Source organism: Diceros bicornis, chromosome 15, assembly GCF_020826845.1.
Source record: "Diceros bicornis minor isolate mBicDic1 chromosome 15, mDicBic1.mat.cur, whole genome shotgun sequence".
Taxonomy (NCBI): Eukaryota; Metazoa; Chordata; class Mammalia; order Perissodactyla; family Rhinocerotidae; genus Diceros; species Diceros bicornis.
In genome coordinates this window covers 41,734,009-41,754,874 of record NC_080754.1, presented here as the reverse complement: position 1 = coordinate 41,754,874, position 20,866 = coordinate 41,734,009, and the positions used below count along the sequence as shown (strand labels likewise).

General features: G+C 36.7%; 1 long non-coding RNA gene across 1 annotated transcript in view; it reads left to right on the top strand.

Annotated features, from left to right (window-relative positions):
* LOC131414937 (uncharacterized) overlaps positions 1-20,866 on the top strand; it is a 36,491-nt gene that overhangs the window by 15,317 nt on the left and 308 nt on the right. The window contains exon 2 of the long non-coding RNA XR_009222265.1: positions 20,646-20,781. This is a non-coding gene — a long non-coding RNA (uncharacterized LOC131414937). The remainder of the gene's footprint in view (positions 1-20,645; positions 20,782-20,866) is intronic.

Sequence of the window (20,866 nt, the reverse complement as noted above, 5' to 3'; positions counted from 1 at the left end):
CACAGATGTTAGCTCAGGGACAATCTTCCTCAAGCAAAAAGAGGAAGATTGGCAGTGGATGTTAGTTTTCCTCACCAAAAAAAAAGGAAAGACATGTCAATATTCATCCTGCCCACCCCAAAATAGCTAGGTACCATGAAGACAGTAGCAGCAACTGGACACTTCAATTTGATAAAGTTGTGTGATGGGGATCTTTGAAGTCTTCTGGCATAGTTCAAAGCAGTGAGAAAGAATGGACCTAACATTTGATGAAGAGCTGCAATAAACAGGCACTATGAAGAATATTTTGAAAACATGAATTCACTGAGGCTTAAAATAGTCCTCACAAAGTAGATTGTTTACTCCCATTTCATAGATGAGAAACTGAGTCTCAGAGAGGCTAAGTGACTTTCTTAAGTTGATATAGCCAGAATATGTAAAGGATTTGTTCTTTTGGTTATGTTTGATGTCTTCTAGAACCTGGAAAGGAATACAGATATAGATAAAACATTTTCCCTTTCATCAAATAATTTCCAAGTTAGTGAGGTATATGTAGACATACATACAAATGTAACAACACTAGGATAAAAAGAAAAAGAATGGGAAACACAAAACTCAAAAGAGGGATTACTCTTTTCTAAGGAAAAAGAGGATTAAGGAGGGATACTTCTACTTCTTAAGTAGAGTGGAGGGTACATAGGTTCTTGTTTTATTATTCTTTGTTTTATATATGTATATATATAACACATTATATATTATATATAACACATATATAATATAACATATATAACAATATAAAATATATAATATATTATATATGTAACATTTATGTCTACAAAACAATATATAGATTTTTGTTTTGTATGTATAAAATAAGAGACTTCATGTTTTAAAAAACATGATTACAAATAGAAAACCTGTTTGTGATTTACAGGTACTGTACCTACTAGTGGAAAGCCCAAAATATAATTTTCATATCAACCAGATGCAAAATGATTTGGAAGAAAATACTTTTTATGTCCATATGTAACAGATGAGCTCAGTGTCAGAATAAGCCATTTGATAACTGGTGAAACTAATAAAGGCTTAGAGACTATTAATTAAGCACTTTAACCTCACACCGCTTTAGAGGTATTATATATTTGTACCACAAGATAAGCATATGAGAAAACAGTGGCTAATACAGTGGTATATTAACTTCCTTCTTAATAATTCAAGACGTTCACCACCCACACTGTAAATCCACGTGTTCCCGATGGCAGGTATCACAGGGCCTTAAACATAGTGGACACACAAATGAGGGCTTAATTTTAGATGACTAACATTTATGAATACTTACTGTGGTCTAGGTAATTTTCATACATTATTTCTTATCCCCCCATCCACCCTAAAAGGTAGGTGAACTTTTTCCATTTTCAATGTACAGAAACTGTGGGTCAGAGAGATTCAATGTTTTGCCCACAGTCACAAGGGTAGTACATAGAAAAGACAATATTTGAACCCAGATCTGTCCCGCCATACAATCATCTAATGGCAGGTAACAGTAATCCTCACAACCACCTTGTAAGGTACGTTCTATTGTCATCTTAAATTTACAGATGAGGAAACTGAGGCATGAAGATATTGTCATATGTTCATAGTCACACATTTGACTTGGACTTGGGGATACTTAAGTGGGAGGGAGATTGGACCAGATCTCATGTCCTCAGATCTGGGTTCATGGCAACCACTGTGGTAGAAGAGAAGGACACCATCTCATATACAAACTTTTCCACAGCAAACCAGCACAGAAGCCTCACTGAAAGCCTTAGTCTCTGGCTTGAGTGGCCTGAGAGTGGCAAAAATGCCCTCTGCCCTTTGACCTCTTAAGAGCCTCATAAGAGCGGAAAGAATCTCCCCATGAAGCCTGGAAGACAGAAGTCCACAGCAATATATGCTTAACACTTGAGTTCAGTGCCCCATTAAAGTGTGGTGAGACAAGAATCCCCCAAAAGCTATCTCTCTTCTTCCTTCCCCTCATAACCAGGCTTCTGACATCAAAGTTTATTGTTAAAAGCATGCTTAATAGAAATATTACTGTATATATTTTCACTAGAGGGAAGAATGTTAGGGAAATTTGTCATGATAGGTGTTTACCGTAAGTTTGACATACATTATTGTTAGATCATTCTGCTCTCCTTCCATAATTTTTCTATGCTATTTATTTATGTGCATATTTAAATGGTGTGCCACTTAATTGAAATTATAGTATGTTCAAGCCAGATTTGACACTGACTGGCAGTTGCTGTTAAGGAATATTTGGAACCTGTGAGTGGGTCATTTTCCAAATAGTGCAGATACAGCCATATTATCCAGCAGAATATTTAGGAAATCAAATAGCTGATATTGCCAATACAAGTACTTCATTCGTTCCAACCAGGATGATGTCTTATTGCCCTTTATAGCCCACAACCCCAGAACAACATATGACGTAACAGAGAGTGGAACCGCTAGCTTGTCATATAGGGACTCTGCCTATGGATCCAAGGTTCTTGGAAGTAACTTTTAAAAAATTATTCAATCTTCGGAATACTTCTTTAAAAATGTGGGCATTTGTATTGAGTATAAAAAACCCTCCCAGTATTTGATTCAGTTTTATGTAGTTTTCATCCAGATAATTATTTTTAGAAAAATACAGCCTGTGGCAGCAGAAAACAAATCCAGCCTATTACAATAGAAGATTCTTGACAGAGCAGCAGCCCAAACAAGTTCAAGGAACCAACGAAAACACAGATAGGCTCAGATTTTATTTTTGAGTTTAGAAAGGCTAAAACTTTATAACGAGCCACAGTTGCTTTCTCTTCCTTTTCGTCCCCTTTGTGTCTCCCACTCTACCCATCTCCTCTAGATCTCTGGCGCACCACTTAATCTTGCTATGCCTCTGTTTCCTCATCTGTAAAACAGGATAATAATAATGCCCTTCTCTTTGGATTGCTGGGTGGATTAAATGAGGTAAAACAGCTAAAATGCACACATCAGATACGTGGCTATGATAGCTGCTATATTTTAGCTAACATTATTATTATTTATAATTATTGTTCCATTATTATTATCCCATGATTAAGTTATACATCATACCTTATCTTACAGTAGCTTTTTTTTTTTAAAAGGATAATTTTATTCTACTCTTTTTTTTTCCCCAAAGCCCCAGTAGATAGTTGTACGTCATAGTTGCACATCCCTCTAGTTGCTGCATGCGGGACGCGGCTTCAGCATGGCCAGAGAAGCAGTGCAGTGCGTCGGTGCGCACCCGGGATCCGAACCCAGGGCCGCCAGCAGCAGAAGGCACGCATCCAGCCGCTAAGCCACGGGGCCGGCCCTTACAGTAGCTTTTAAAAAATAAATTCTCAAGACATTTAGAGTACCTCTATGAATAGAAAAAATAAATTATAAACAATGAAATGAGAATTAATATATACCCAAAGGTAACTTTGGTAATAATACTCATAAAAATTATAAAATGGAGCCACTATTGAAATGTCCTTTATTTTCTGCAGAGTAGATTACATGGCCTCCTAATGTGTTCTGCAAAGAAACTTCAACCCTAGACCAAAAGCACCTATAATGCAAAGTACTTTGCTACGCATCTGACCAGCTTATCTTGATCTCTTTGAGATTATATTTTTCCCTGTAGCTTTTATTTGTCAATTAGAAATCAAGTAAATGGTAAGTAATCAGTATTTTTGAACTATTTGAGTTACAGAAGGGGAAAGGAACTGAATACCTTCTAAGTGCCAGAAAGCCTGCTCGGTGCTTTATACGTGGTTACTATTTCAGTTAATCCCCATCACTGCTCCCTGAGACAGATAGTATCCCAGTTTTGCAGATGAGGACGTTGTTTCTCAGAGACTTCTTCATTTAATAGGATTAGTCAGCTAAGAAGTGATAGATCAGAATCTAGAACTTAGATCTGTCTCTCAAGCTATCCTCTGTATATGAAACAATATTATTTTTATTTTAGGCAACTACTTTTGACTGACTACACTTTTATAGTACCTAATAACATATTTCCCCAAATTATCTGAGAATCACCTTTAGAATGTGACATCATGATCTTATGGGAAATGCTAACAAAATTTCTTTATTTGCTGGCTCGAATTAGAAAGATATTTCTGTTTAATTTTGGGGAATCTTGGCAACATTTCTACAGAGAAAGGGTTCCTAGGTAGCAGCTGTAGAAAAATCTCCATAAACATTTCATTTTATATTCTCGTATTTTACATTAGTCAAGTGTTTTGCACACCCCAGGGATGTGAAATGTGCTAGAAGAGATGCAGTGAGCTGCCAGTCAATGCCCTGTAGGGAGATTTATGAAATGGAGTCCTGCAAATGTTGTTTGTTTCTTTTCAGCCCAAACTACATGAATTATTTGAACCAAATGGGGGGGGGTGAAGGGGTGCAGAAAGCTAATACAGAGCTCTGCACCCCCACAGATGCTGAATAAATACTTGTGGCCTGAATGACAGACTACTTATTGGAAAAGTCTAAAACTTTTTGTTTTGAAATATTGCTTTTACATGGCTCCTGCAGTGTTTTGAACAATTGCTCCACTTATCATCATCATCCTTCTTAAGTGGAAGCCAGACTCGCCTCCCTGAACTGCTCTTCTCCCTTTCGCCCAGGGACAGGCTGCGTGTGAGGTGGCAGGTGCCTTATTCTGCTTGGGTTCCCCCTCCAAGACAGAAGAAGAAGGATTAGTCTCAGGAGGTGGAAGGAGCTGGACTGATCAGGGAAGCATCGTGATTTCCTGGGAAAAGCTTGATCTTGTAAGGGCCTGAGTTTTAGTTGCAGCTCTTCTGCTTTCTAATTGCGTGACTTGGGCAAGATTACTTCTCAGAGACTCCCCTCCCTCATCTCTAATATGGGGGAAATAATATCATGAGGATTAAATGAGATGGTATTTCTAAAACACCTGGTACATAGTAAACATAGCACTTGCTAAATACTAGCTATCGTTGTTTTCATTATTGATGAGCAGTAACAAGAAATAGCATTATATCTTAAATACAAACTAGTAGATGTCCGAGAGATTTTATATCACTAGTTGCCTCTTAAACAAAGACCAGTTTTTTTAACTTTAAATATCATAGACCAACCCAGCTGTGTTGCCTTTTCACCTAGTGGCTGCACATATAGTTTGAATGGAAACTAACATCCTCTCCCATGTTTCTTCTTCAGCTGCCTTCTTCTCCAGGAGTCTATATAGTACATTGCTTCAGATTATCTCACTAATTACTTACATCCTGTTGTCTAAATATGAGGTTATAAAATCGTCATCTACTTTTAGATATGAAGAGTAATATTCAATGTAAATATGCAGTCAAAAGAATCTATCTTCACTAGACGCTTTATCCTATATGTCTAGGGATGCAGTTACACCCAAGTAGGATTATTATTATTCTCAAAAGAACTGTACTGGGACCGGTCCAGTGGCACAGTGGTTAAGTTTGCACACTCCGCTTAGGTGGCCCAGGGTTCTCAGGTTCAGATCCCCGGCTCAGACCTACACAGTGCTTATCAAGCCATGCTGTGGCAGGCGTCCCACATATAAAGTAGAGGAAGATGGGCACAGATGTTAGCCCAGGGCTAATCTTCCTCAGCAAAAAGAGGAGGATTGGCAATGGATGTTAGCTCAGGGCTAATCTTCCTCTACAAAAAAAAAAAAAAAAAAAAAAGAGCTGTACTACCTGGATTTGTATTGTGTACTACCTGGAATTAATGTTGAAGCTATCTACTTACAAAAACTGGGCAAAGCTCTTTACAAGTCCTCTTGGGCCATACTATTTCATTATTTTTTATATAGTGGCAGGTGTTTTAATCTGCAAAGAGCAAAACTTGTTTTGAACAGTAGAATGTGTTTCTTTAGAGTTGTAGAGCATGTTTCATCCATAGAGGCAGGATGAGCTTTTCTATTTATTTCTGTTTTAGTTAAAAAGTGTGTATGTACGTGTATAGTGTTTACCAGACGAGTTAAAATTCAGGTTTTGTTGTCATGTATTAAAACACCAAATAATGTAACAGAAGTGAGTAAATTAAATTTCAGTAGACTCTATGAAGCAACGACACAGGAAAAGAAAAAAAGGAGTATCATCAACACTTTAAATATGAAAACTCAACATTTCTGTCAGTCATCCCAAATTTTGTTTTAGAGAGCTCCAAACTTCTATATATGTAGCTCTGACTAGATCACTGTTTTCCAAGGTGATAAATGAGATATTAGTGGTATATAGGTGAAATTTTATTTTAATATTTATTTTTGTATGCTTTCAGAAATTTAATTAGAGTATTAAATTATGATGTAAAGTTTCCTTTTTAATTAAAATTACTTAAATAAAAAGAGGCAGTTAAAGGGCCGGCCCCATGGCATAGCGGTTAAGTGCACGCGCTCCGCTGCTGGCTGCCCAGGTTCAGATCCCGGGTGCACACCAATGTACCACTTGTCAGGCCATGCTGTGGCAGTGTCCCACATAAAGTGGAGGAAGATCAGCACGGATGTTACCTGCCGGCCAGTCTTCCTCAGCAAAATAGAAGGATTGGCGTGGATGTTAGCTCAGGGCTGATCTTCCTCACAAAAAAAAAAGAAAAAGAGGCAATTAAAATAAAAGTATTAAGTAAACAGTATTATAAGAGTTTCTATGAAAATGTCAAAAATTATAGAGGTAGTGTTCAAATGACTGAAGTTCAGGAAATACTGATCTAAATGACAGAAAATGTGTTGCCACATGTTCACATTGTTTGATACAGGAGGTATTTTGTTGGATGGTTTTGCAGTATTTTGAGTGTTAAGTACCTGATGGCTTAAAGAAACCAAGTTCTATCATTCTGCAATCAGAAAGTCTTGCTAAATTAGCAGAGCAACGCGGTATGCACTTTTCCCTCCATCATTCCGTACTCTAAAATAAATCCCAGATGGAACAAAGATGTAAGGGGAACAAATTAATTTTGTTTTACAATCTTGGAGTAGGGTAGGTCTTTCAAAGCATGACGTAAATTTCAGAAGACTTCAACAAAGACCTATCAAGTTGACCATAAAAAATTTTTAAATTTCTGCATAGCCAGATAAGTAAATAATACATAAATAAAATCAAAAGACAAAATAGAAAAGTTATTTGCAGCACATATGACAGACAAAAGCTAATTTCCATAATATATTAAAAGTCCTACAGCATACTGAAAAACAGACAACTAAAGGATGATAGAAAACCAAAGGTCATGAATACAGGTCACAGACTAGGAAACAAATGGCTTTTAAACATATAACAAAGTGCTTGAACTCTGTCTTAAATAATAAAAGAAACACAAATTAAAACCATAAAAACATTCCTTTTATAACTGCTTGGCAAAAATTAAAAAAGTTTGATAAATATATTGATAAATACATTGTGTACTGATGTGCCCAAGATCAAGAGTAGGTAACATGGATACACAAAAGGGAGAGGAAAAGGAAAATAAATTATCTATGGCTTTTTATAAAATTTTAGCTTTTCTAAATTCAGAAGTAAAATCAGAGGTTATTTGGTGTTTTTGTTGGTTCCTTATACCTGTTCGGGCTGTTGCTCTATCAAGAATCTTCTTTACACATTCGTGTTCTTTGTATAAATACCCAGAAATGGAATAGTTGGATCATATGGTAGTTCTATTCTTAATTTTTTGAGGACTCTCCATACTGGTTTCCATAATGTCTGCACCAGTTTACATTCCCACTAGCAGTGTATGAGAGTTCCCTTTTCTCCACGTCCTCTCCAACACTTGTTAATTCTTGTCTTGTTAATTATAGCCATTCTGATGGGCACAAGGTGACATCTCATTGTTTTGTTTTGCATTTCTCTAATAATTAGTGATGTTGAACATCTTTGCATGTGTCTGTTGGCCATCTGTATATTGTCTTTGAAAAAATGTCTGTTCAGATCCGTTGCCTAGTTTTTAACTGGGTTGTTTGTTACTTTAGTTCTGAGTTGTATGAGTTCTTTATATATTTTGGATATTAATCTCTTATCAGATATATGGTTTGCAAATATCTTCTCCCAATTGTTAGGTTGTCTTTTCATTTTATTCATGGTTTCCTTTGCTGTGCAGAAGCTTTTTAGTTTGATGCAGTCCCATTTGTTTATTTTTTCCTCTGTTTCCCTTGTCTAGTGAGACATGGTATTCAAAAAGATGCTGCTAAGACTGATGCCAAAGAGCATACTGCCTATGTCTTCTTCTAGAAGTTTTCTGGTTTCAGGTCCTCTATGTTCTGCAGGATTATTCACAATAGCCAAGACTTGGAAACAACCTAAGTGCCCATCAAGGGATGAACGGGTAAAGAAGATGTGGTATATATACACAATGGAATACTACTCAGCTATAAAAAAAAAAATGAAATCTTTCCATTTTCAACAACATGGATGGACCTTGAGGGTATGATGATAAGCGAAATAAGTCAGACGGAGAAAATCAAATACCATATAATCTCACTCATAAGTAGAAGATGAAAACAACAGCAACAATAACAACAAACAAACACACAGATACAAAGATTAGATTGGTGGTTACCAGAGGAGAAGGGGAGAGGGAGGAGGGGGAAAGAGGTGATAGGGCACAAGTGCGTGGTGATGGATGGTAATTAGTCTTTGGGTAGTGAACATGATGTTGTCTACACAGAAATCAAAATATAATGATGTACACCTGAAATTCTGTATTGTTATAAAACCAATGTTACCTCAATAAAAAAATAATAATAATAAAGAAAGGATACTTTAAAAAAAAAAAGAATCTTCTATCTGTAATAGTCTGGATTTGTTTTCTGTTGCCATGGGCTATATTTTTTTAATACAAATATCTGCATGAAAAATACAGAAAACTGAATCAAATACTAGGATACTTTCTGTACAAAATACAAATACCTAGATTTTTTTTTAAGAATTTAGAGGATTGAGTAAATTTCTTAGTTATTTCCAGGACCCTTGGATTGTATGGGAAGATAAAGAAGCTAATGGTGCTACTATCTGTTTATGAAAGTAATTAAATGCTCAACCCAGAGCCCCAGGCCAATGCAAGCATGGCTGGAGCAGGTGATCAAGGGAGACAGTGGTAGGAAATGAATTCTGAGATATAGCCAGAGGCCAGATGTTTTAGGCCTTGCAGGCTAGGTAAAATATTTTGGACTTTATTCCAAGTGTGGTACGGAACCCTTGGAGGCTTTTATTTTTGATCATGTCATTTTTGATGTGATCTGATATACATTTTTGAATTAGAGAGGTCTACTCTAGCCTTTTGCTAACTATCTATGGGTTTCCTATTCTTTACAGCAAAAAGTATTTTACTTTCTATAGCTTAAAACTTATTGTTTTAATTTTTAGGTTATGAAAGTAATTTGTGCCCATCTCACTGTAAAAAATTTAGAAAATACAGAAAAATGTAAAAAAGGAAATAAATACATCTATAAATCTAACCCAGAGATTGGCAAATTATGACCAGCAGGCCGATGACCTGTTTTTTGCAAATCAAGTTTTGTTGGAACACAGCCACACCCATTTGTTTACTATTATCTATGGCTGCTTTCCACTCCACAACAACAGAGTAGAGTAGTTGTGACAGAAATTATATGGCCTATAAAATCTAAAATGTTTACTACATGGCCCTTTACAGAAAAACTTTGCTGACTCCTTTTCTAACCCTCTGAAGTAATGTTAATTTATTAGTGCATTTTTCAAAGGTATGTTCTAGACATATCTTTAAATAGTCAAGATTGTACTATAAATACAGTTATATATTTTGCCGATTTCACTTACCACTATACCATCAGCATTTTTGCATGTAATTATCATTCATTATGAAAGATAACCAGAGGCCCATATTTTTAATGGTTGTATATATTCCCTCTTATAAATATACCATCATCTATTTAAATAATTTATTATTTATTCCCTTATTTTGAGACATTTAGATTTTCCAAATTTTTATTTATAAAAAATGTTATGGTCAATATCTTTGTATATCATTGTTTGCACTTTTAGCATTTCCTTAGGCTAGATTTCTTAAAGTGAAATAATGGAATCTAAGGGTATCAACATTTTTAAGACTCCTGATAAATATGCTGAGGTTTTAAATCCTTGTTCCCCAAAACTCTGGGCCTCTGCAAGATTGTATACAACGTCATTTGGGTAAACTACAACCGTGGAGATTGCTTTGGAGTATCTTGGGGAAATTACTAATTTTTTCATATTTCAAATGTGAGTGAGGATAATTATAAAAATAACTAACCTTTATTTTGGATAGTGCATTGTTCTAAGTCATTAACTCATTTAATCCTTACAACAGCCCTTTGGGATAGGTTTTATTATCCCTATTTTAGAGGTGGAGCAAGGATTAAAACCTAGACAGTATGACCCCAGAGTTCTTGCATTTAACCACTATGCCAAATTGCTTGAGTATCCTGTATCTTGTTCCTTCTTCTGTTCATTTTCACTCCTATAATATCCTACTATTATCAAGGATTATGTCTTATGCTAAGTTTCTGGGAAATATGTTTTGACTCTAAAGGTCTGTGACTTCAAAGAAGTTGGAAACCCATTTATTTCAAGGACTGTGTCCTGTTGACAGTAGAGTGGTTTAATTCACATTAGCTATTTCTCCTACCACTCCCTCAGCTTTCTCAGTGTTTCTTTCCTCATTTTCTCATCTCTCAGTACTTTGTCTTGTCGACATTTATCTCCAAAGTTTAAAGTTTACATATCGTGCTGTTATTGAAAAAACAGTCTGGTGTTATTCCTAATTATTACTACTGCCATGAACACAGAGGCAGGCAGAAGCAGCTTCCAGAACCTCAAGGAAAATTTTATCTCCTATTTTTAAGAAAGATAAATACAGACACAACTTTGGTTTGATATTATAATTACTTCTTTCGAGCTTCTAGCTATTTTTAAAGCAAATTTACACCATTTTGTGCTTGTGTGAAACCTCAAGGATAATGTTCAAGAGATCCTCCAATTATTTTTCCAAGTAAGTCCCACTTCTTAATTGTTTTAATTAGAAAACCAATGAAAATTAATTAAAATTGGCATCATACTTCCAAAATTACATACCACTGACTACTGAACATAAAATCTTAATCAAAACACTGAAAAAGCTTGAATCCGACTTGTTTTAATTGTCTAATATGCTTGCTCAAGGGCGAAAATAATGAAAACAATAACAAGAGTAAAAAGAAGATGCCTTTGCGGGAAGTCTACAGGACCTTTTAAACAGATGCTTCGGAAAATGATGATGATGATGATGATGTTGCCTGTTTCTTTTCTATTCTACTGAGACACAGATTTTGTTTTCAGTAGAGGTGTCCACTCTGATGAGGAGAAAGCAATTCAGTTACAGCTAGTCCCTGGCAGCTTTGTATGGAGATGTAAGCGTGGGCACAGCCTAAGGAAGGGGCCTCAACTAGGGTTCAGGCAGAGCAAGGAAGGGAAAAGGAGAAGCAGATGGTCTGGCTGACAGTAGGAGAGGAAACTGGTGCTCCTACTAAGTGCCAGGCACTGGGTTAGGAGCTTACCCATAGGCTACGTTATTTCTTTTCTGAAAACAACCCGGCAAAAATGTGTAATTATTAACCTTGTTTTACAGATAATGAGATCAGATTAAAAGGGATTAGGTAACCTGCCTAAAGCCATACAGAACGCATGTAGCAGGACCTGTTGTCTTCTGCATGTGCTCTCTCTCCCTTGGTGGTACAGGTGCTGTGTGACAAAATCTGGACCATGTCTCCCCTTCAAGGTCTAATCCAAATTCCAGCCCAGCTATGGCCACTTCAAGGAAGGAGGTGGTTATTTGAACTGACTCCTGAACAGGAGTAGGTAAAGAATAACAACATAACAACAGCAATAACAATAACTAATTGAAATTTAGAGTTTATTGTATGTCAGGCTAAGTGTTTCAGATACATTCTCTTATTTATTTCCCCTAAGAACTAAATGAAGAAGCTACTATTATTATTATTCTCTTCTATATATGAGAAAACTAACTCACCACGAGTTTAATCTTGGAGTTATAAAGTTAGTAAGTGGCAGAGTTGTTAATCAAACCTAGGTCCAATTCTACAACTCAAACTTTTAATCACTTCTTGGAAAACACACACACACATACACACACAGCCTGAGCATGGTCACATAGGTATGACCTTAAGCATGGAGAAGTATACAATTTAAAGTATACAACTAGAAGATGGGATGGGGGCAGGGAGATGTTATAATAGATATTGAGACTGATAAGCTATAATAGGGCCAAATATTTAACTTTTTAAGGATTCCCATTTATTTTTTTTTGTATACATTGAGTCTTAACTTTGTTTCCATTTCATCACTAGCGCTTCATCTGTCATTGTAAACATTACCAAATTGGGCTTTTCAGCTGATGAATAGTTATCAGAAAGATATGAAACAATTATTATACAGTTGAGAAAGATTTAGCTAAGTGTGGATTATTGTTCATTTGGGAGTTGATGTGAATATTCACATCAACACCGTTTGGGAGAAGACCAGCAAATTTCAGTTACAAAAAAGTGAATTATGAAAATCACACTCTATTATCCAGTGCACCTAGTAGGCAGTTAATAAATGTTTAAAAGTATAAATGCATAAAAAGTGACTCTGAGCAGTCTTTTTTTCTTTTTTTTTGTGTGAGGAAGATTAGCCCTGAGCTAACAGCCATTGCCAATCCTCCTCTTTTTGCTGAGGAAGATTGGCCCTGGGCTAACACCTGTGCACATCTTCCTCTACTTTATATGGGGCACTGCCACAGCATGGCTTGACAAGTGGTGCGTCTCTCCACCCCGGGATCCAAACCTACGAACCCCGGGCTGCTGAAGGGGAGCGTGTGAACTTAACCACTATGCCACCACCTGGCCGGCCCCTCTGAGCAGTCTTTTATTTAAAGACTATGCTTTAATAAAATTGGTGATCTGCATAGAGTAAAGTAAAACTGCTTTGAAAAGAAAACATTTTCTTAAGGGCTAATGCTTCTCTATGCAAATTAGATAACTCCTCAAACATTTTCAGTAATAGCTTTTATAAAAAATCACTACTCCTGCTATTTTTCCTACCATTGCTTTTATGCCAGCAGTACAAATATATCTTTCCACATTCTTCCCACCAGATTTGATGTTTCAAAGTTGATCTAAATACTTTCTCCTGTTATGTATGTATTTTATTAGTAATACATCTGTCTTATTGCATGCAAAGGAATGCCAAATAGAGGAATTGGTAATATTTATACTTTGGCCTAGTTGGTATGGGAAGTTTTCTTGAGGTATCAGCCTTCACACTTATTTTTCAAGCATCATGGATGCATATTTTTGGATTTTCTCTGGATGTGTTATAAGACAAGGGTATCAACTGTCTTTCTCTAATGGTCTATTTCTTAGTACACTTTTCTCCACTGGCATGTGCATCTCTATCACGTATGACTCAATAATAGACTTTGATCAATGATATAAATGCATTTTCATTGTCATCTTTATAATTTGATTTTATAGTCTTTGAAACCTCTCTAGGGAACCCTGGATTCCGGAACACAGTATGAAAACCATAGCTACAGGAAATAGATGGTCATTAAATGTGAGAGACATGGACAGACCTGCATTTTAGAATGACATCTCTGTGAAATGGAGGATGGGTTAAAGAGGGGACATATTAGAACCCAAGAGATGTGCTAGAAGGTTATCATGAGAGACAATGGAGGATTAACCTTTGGAATATGAATTAGAAAAGATGCAATATTTGAGAAGTACAATTAATAAAAATTAAACAATTACGAGTTATGAGAATTGATGAAAAAGAAGCGGTCATTGATGACTTCTTGCTTTGGAGACCACAGTAATTATTGGGGAAGCTGCTGAAGTCGGAGGAGCATGTTTGCACTGGGTCACAGTGAAGCAGATAAAGAATTTGATATTAAACATAGCAAAGCTGAGGTACTAAATGTCTAGTGGACAGCTAAATACAGATTTAGAACTCAAGAGAAGGATTAGGGCTGGCTTTCAATTCGGTAACCAAATTGATAAACCCATGGGAGCAATGTCCAAGGAAAAAGGGAAGACTGAAAAGAGAAGAGGGTTCAGGGCAAACATGACCTGCTATGGAGCATGTAGAAAAAGAGCCACTGAAAAATCAGGAAAACGAAGTCAAGCAAGAGAGAGTTAACATTGTAGAAGTATGCAAAATAGAGACTTGGAAGTCAGAAGCGGTTGCCAGTGCCAAGTCATAGAGAAATGCATTTTTTCTCATTCTAGCTTTTTCCTCTTCTAAATCCCTTTGCACCTCTACCTTCTGCCATCCCTCATCTAAAAAAGAAAAAAAATTAAAGCCTTAGGAAATGATTTTACTCCTACTTCACAAAGAAGTTTGATGCCATCAGGCATGACCTATTTCATACCCCATCATCTTTATTTTCACAAACCATTCTCCCATATGAATCTTTCCATCTTTCCTTTCTTTTTCCACTCCTAAAGGCAACTCTGAGTCCTTTTTCTTCTTTTATACACCTGACATGGTTCTCATGATAGCTCCTCTTCCCTTCCTTCTTTAACAATTACAGTCCCCTGAAGGCTTCTTCCTTTCATTTTTAAAATATGTATACTTGAGCTGTCTTTACACTGGCTTCCTTGAGCTGCTGCTCCCAATCACCAACGTCCTTCCTTCTTTCCCAAAGTCTTGAAAGATATTGTTTATACCCACTGCATCTCATTTCTCTTCTCCCACTCTCTTCTGAATCTCTGCAGTCTGTCTTTTCCTCCACCCCAATATTAAATTCCTCAATCAAAGGTTATCAGTGACTTCCTTCTAGCCAACTCCTTTGTCCTTTTCTAAGATCAACCCAATCAGTTTCAGGCATCATTTGAAATTGCTGATTAATCAGTCTATCTTCGAGTTTCTAAGCCGCTGCATTGTCCAGATTCTCTTCCTATCTCTCTGCCAATTGTCTCTCTCCTTTGCCAATGTTTCTTCCTCTTCTTAACTCAAACTGTGGGTGTTCTCTGAGTTGCTGCCCTTGGGGTAATTTTCTCACTGTATATGCTACATACTTTCAGATAATTCATCTACTCTGCTAGTTTAAACTGCCATTTCTATTACAATGTCTCTCAAGTCTATATCTCCTGTCCTGACAGAATGATTACCTCTTACTCTCATCCCTCTCAAGCTATGCATGAATTAAAGCAGCCCATCATTCACAAGTGGCCACTACTGGCCTGGAGAGTCAACTAGGCATGAGGCCACTGGCGCAGAGTCACTACGCGAAGGTCTGAAGATTGCCAACAGCTTAGAAGTTCTGCACTTAGAAGTTCAACAGCTTAGAAGAACAGCAGTTCTCAAACGTTAGCGTGCATCAGAGTTTACCCGGCGGGCTTGTTAAAACGATTTCTTGACTCCATCTCCAGGGTTTTCTGATTTGGTAAGTCTGGAGTGGGTCCAAGAATTTGTATTTCTAATAAGTTTCCAAGTGATGCCAATGCTGCTGGTCCAGAGCAATACTTTGAGAACCACTGGCTTAGAACAACGGTTCTTAAATTTAGCTGCACATCAGAATCACATCCCAGAGTCACTAGAATAGCTTTTCTTTAGAGTACTGCCACTCGGGACTCACTACGGACTTTTAAATCAGAGTATCTGATGGTGGGCTCCCTAGTTCATTCTAACATGAAATCATGGTTGATTTATCTGCCTAGAGGTAGAGAGAAGGAACCCCCACAAACCCTTCCACCTCCCAATAAAGCAGCAGCTTTGGGCTGAAATTTTTAACCTTCAACCTCATGGTTTCCTCAAAGGTCCATAAATTTCATGAAGCAAAATGCAAAAAGATCGTTTATAACTGAGGAGGTAGCCCATGGCCTTCAACATACTCTCAAAAGGGCTCATGACTCTTCCCCCCAAATTAAAAATCATTAAAGAAGCTAATTCTCAGGCACTACTGGCCTGCCCGCACAATCTCTTACATCTCACGCACACCACCATCACATGTGTCTCAAATCCCTTCTGTTCATATGTGGAGATTTCTATGGAAAAGATGTGCTTTACTTACATAGCTTCAAGGCCTGAAATTTTAATCCTTACATATTCACTTCGGTTAATGAGCATTTTTCTCAAAGTGCTTATATGAAAGAAGACTCCAATATCTATCCGTCACTCATATGTTAGCAAGAGTCACTTTAACTAGGTTGGTCTTACACTCCCACATGTTTTAAAGTCATGGCTATTTTGAATGAGCAGGGAGAGGAGTATGAAGAACTTTGAAGATCTAACTATGGGTCCACAGAGAATGTTAAAAAAATTAGTACACTGGAAACCTGAAAGATTGAGGAAGGCCTCTGGGTCAGTAGGATATGTATGAAAGAAGAAAAGAATAATTTTTACACAATGATATCCCATACTGGGTGTGTTATGAAGAAATGGATAGAAAACTCTCTTTCTTTTTCTTTTCCTCCCAGTATTTAGCGTATACAGACTGCTCAGAATCATTAATTGAGTAATAATACAATTTGCAGTCAGTTTTGAGCAATGTAAAGTGTAGGAGTCTTCGAGCCAGACAGAACTGGGTTCTAATCCTAGCTCTGCCATTTGCTGAGCAAGTAACCTTGAGCAATTCAGTTAACCTCTCTATGAGTAAGTTTTCTATCTGTACCATGGTAATGATAATACTTACTTCATAAGGTAATCTTGATAACTAATTGAAAATTTATGTAAAGTACTTATTACAGTGTTCCAAACTAGCAAATGTTCAATAAATGGCTGTGTTACCCAACTCAGCTAAATTATGGACATTTTGTGGACTGGTCTAAATAGGCATTTTGTGGACTGGTCTAAAAATGCAACTATGTTTCTCTGGGAAATTTCCATGTTCCAAGCAATTGGGTTTGAGATGGTCTTCATTACATAAACATTTAAATACTTACTTTAAAAAATCGATTTTTGTTTTAGAGGAACTGCTGATCTTTCCAACTGCCAATCCTTTTTATTTAGCTATTCAACCATCATTTTTTAAAATATTTATTTATTTATTTAGTGTGTGCGTGTGAGGAAGATCAGCCCTGAGCTAACATCCATGCCAATCCTCCTCTTTTTGCTGAGGGAGACTGGCCCTGAGCTAACATCCGTGCCCATCTTCCTGCACTTTATATGGGACGCTGCCACAGCATGGCCCAACAAGCAGTGTGTCCCTGCACGCCCGGGATCCAAACCCAGGCTGCCAGCAGCAGAACGCGCGCACTTAACCGCTACGCCCCGGGGCCAGCCCCTCAACCATCATTTTAATCTCACAACTAATATAAACTCCTCCCTGAATTGAGAGTTCCTTAGGAGCAGGACTATGTCTTTACTGAATAACCATTTATTGAGCATCTGTATGCCAATAACTGTACATAAAAATATGTATACGATACATTTCCTTTCCTCATGGGGCTTAAATTCTCCCTGGGGAAAATGATATGCAAATACAATCCAAGATAATATCTATTATAATAAAGATGTGTGCCGAGAGCTATGGAGCATAGTGGAAGAAGACATTCATTGAATCTGAATTGATAAGGAAATCTTCATAAAGAGGATGACATTTGAACTGGGCCAAATGTGCATCAAGTCGATAATAAATGAAAAAGACATTAGGGAATAGAAAGATCGACATGAGCTGCTGCTGCAGGGAAAGTTTCATAGTAGACTATGGTTTGTTTGGACCTTGAATGCAGAAGATGAGGATAAAAGGTGGAACAGCTTGGTGTGCATCTAGGCATGTGTGTAATAGTAAGATATGCTATTAATAAGTAGTAAGCTGGTTGATGGGAAATAAGGTCAGAGAGGTGCTATCTTGCAACTGGATTTTGCAGAGCCCTGGGAACTAAGCAAGGAAGTTCCCTGGACTTGGAAGTTCCAAGGACTTTATGCAATAAGCAAAAAAAAAGGGGCATTATAGGGTCTAAAACCAAGGTATATGTAACATGGTAAAAGCAGAGTTGGAGAGATGTTATTCCAGCAGTGATGTTGTGGGTAAAGATGGCAGATCAGGTCATCTTGAAAGCAATTTCATTAATGCAGGTGTGCCCTGTTGTAGGTCTAGGCTAGCTTGTGTTTGGAGAGCAACTGTAAAGATATAAAAGTGACATTTTATGAATATCATCTGGGATATTTGAATAATAATACCGCTGACAAATATAGCAAAGGTAACATGGAAGATGATGAATCATTTTTTAAGTTAACAAAATTTACTTAATGCCATCTATATGCCAAGTATCATGTGACAATATATAATGCTATCATAACATATGAATCTGTATAATATGTACATTATGTTTCATTCAGCAGCTATTTCCTACTAGATATCTTATTTCCCCAAATAAATTATCCATTTTTGCTGAGCAGGATCTCATCACATATTTCTCATACATTATAGACCCTACCACTATCAAGGACATAAAGTCAGCATTTAATAAAATCTTATTGTCTGGTTAAATAACTGAGGCCAGAAATATCAGAAAACTAGCACATGTCCTAGATCGAGTCAGCAGTGAACAAAAATGAAATCCATTTTCCTTTACTGCTATATCACTTCCTAATATTGATAGAGTGGAAAAAGTTCCAAACAGTGCCCGGCCATTCTAGACAAAACTGTAGTTCAGTTTATCTTGAGATATTCAGCAGAACAAATTTTATGGACCTAAGACATCAAGGAAAATAGTGAGAAATTTTGTTTCCTGTCTGTTTGGGTGTGTTTTCCACTTTAAAAATGTGATCTTAAAAGGAGGGGGGTGTTGCAAATAAGAGAGTAAATCAGTCCAATCTTCATAGCAGCATATTTACTCCATCAGAAAAAATGACTTTAATTGCACAGGAATAGAAAAAATGTTTGAATACCCTTCCTTGACAAGATTCAGGGCTTTCATGGGAGAATAAAATACACATTTATAGTAAGTTTAGATTTGGGGGTAGAATTTAAAGCTCTTGTCCATCAACATATCATAATGGATGAATGTGACACTAGCATAATAGTGCTTGAGCACTTTTAGAAAGAGCAGAGGAGTCTTTGCAGTGCAGTAAGGGAGTTTAAAAATTTAAGGATGTTTTCTTTTCAATGAGAAACAACACCTACTCAAAATAAGTTGGCAACTCGGCGTTCAGAATCTATGTTGTAGCTCTAACGTTCAGGAATGGTTAAGGAAGGATAGAGAATCTCAAGGTCACTAGGAATAGTCTTTAGAGTATTCTTATAGGGCTTATCTGTGCTCACATGCCTAATTTTTTTCTAAGTGCAAAGAATGGCCACTTGCTTGAGACAGGCCCAGTGCCATCCTTTATTCAAGTTCCTTTATACTCCTGTTTTTAAAGAAGCTGTCAAGTTCTTTTTTTGCAGCTGACAGAAAAGGCCAAATCTGCAGTACAGGAAAGGAGGCGCAAAAAGAAACTTTTTTGTGTTGATGTTTTACTAAGTGAGCTAAGGAGAATTTTAGAATCATGTAATTTACTCTGGAGGCATTTACTGTACATAGCTATAGTGATGGTAATTTCTTTCATTGTTGAAGTGAAAAGATAACCATCAATCAGTTGTCAATTGGTCAATTGCAGAAGTGATGAAAAGAAACTGGTAGGAACAATCACTTCTGTGGCTACCTAGACCATTTGGAGGCTCAAGAAAAGTATGGGAACTGGATTGCATTTTAAAAAGGGATTGGACCAGATTTTTGAAAAGGTTAATAGGCATAATGTCCTTGTAAAGAATGGCTTTGCAGTTATGCATAATAAGGAGATGCATTTAAAAAATGAAAAATTAAAAAGACTTGGTGTTAAAAAAGTTTAAAAAAATTTATTAAACTAGATATCAGGTAAGTAAGCCCCCAAAACCTTGAATTTCAGTGTGTTCTTAATGGAGGAAATAAATATAGATTATTAATAACCCAACACGTATTTTAGAACAATGTAATAAAAATTACTTTGTCCTCATGCCTTAGTCTCAATATTGAGCACTTTGAAATAAATGACTTTCCAAGTATTTATTATAAGAAATTGAAAGTCCAAGTTAATTTTAAATAATGTTATTAACCAAACATCTACAAATAATTTAATTTTTAAAACCTATGGAAGCTCACGTAAAGGTTAAGATAAGTTTAAAAATCATTAACTTGCATAAAAGGCAAATGGCACTTTGGGAGTTAGTATTATAAGCAAGATTTCATTTTAATTTATCCTATTTTCCTAAGAATAGCAATGTTATGGATTTATTGAGTTCCCCCCACACACAGTGATTTTTTTTTTTACTGTGGTAGGTAATAAAAAGGATTACAGGCCCCCAGAAGGATGAGATATCATCAGTTTGTAATCCAGCCCATGGTTTCCTAGATACCGTATTGTCTATTCTGTTCCGCTATGTGAAAAATGTTGAATATCAACAATGGGTTTCAGTGCTGTATTGTTGAGTTTTGTATGAACTAATCTAGCTTCACTAAGAAAAAAAAAGAAAGAAAAGAAAAGAAAGAAAGAAGAAAAAAAAAGAAAAAAAAAAAGAACCACAGCTTTGCACAAAAGTCTGTAGCCAGTGCATTTGAAACTCCCCTTGCACAAGGGCTGACTGTAGCTGGGGGAAGAGAGTTTACTCATTTGCTCTCTCCTTTCATACAGTCAGCTGGTCCCTCTTCTCAGGTGTAGATCACCTATTATCATTTCACCTGTTTTCATTCTCTGATGAGGAAAGTCCCGGGACGTATCAGCTGGGATAGGCCTCATTCACAAGACAGCTCTGTTCCGTATTTGGAAGGTAAGCTATTTGCACAACTTCTCTGCTGTAGCGTGCTGGCCCAGCTCTAGAACTTTGCAGCATATCACTTATTTTTAACTTTCAC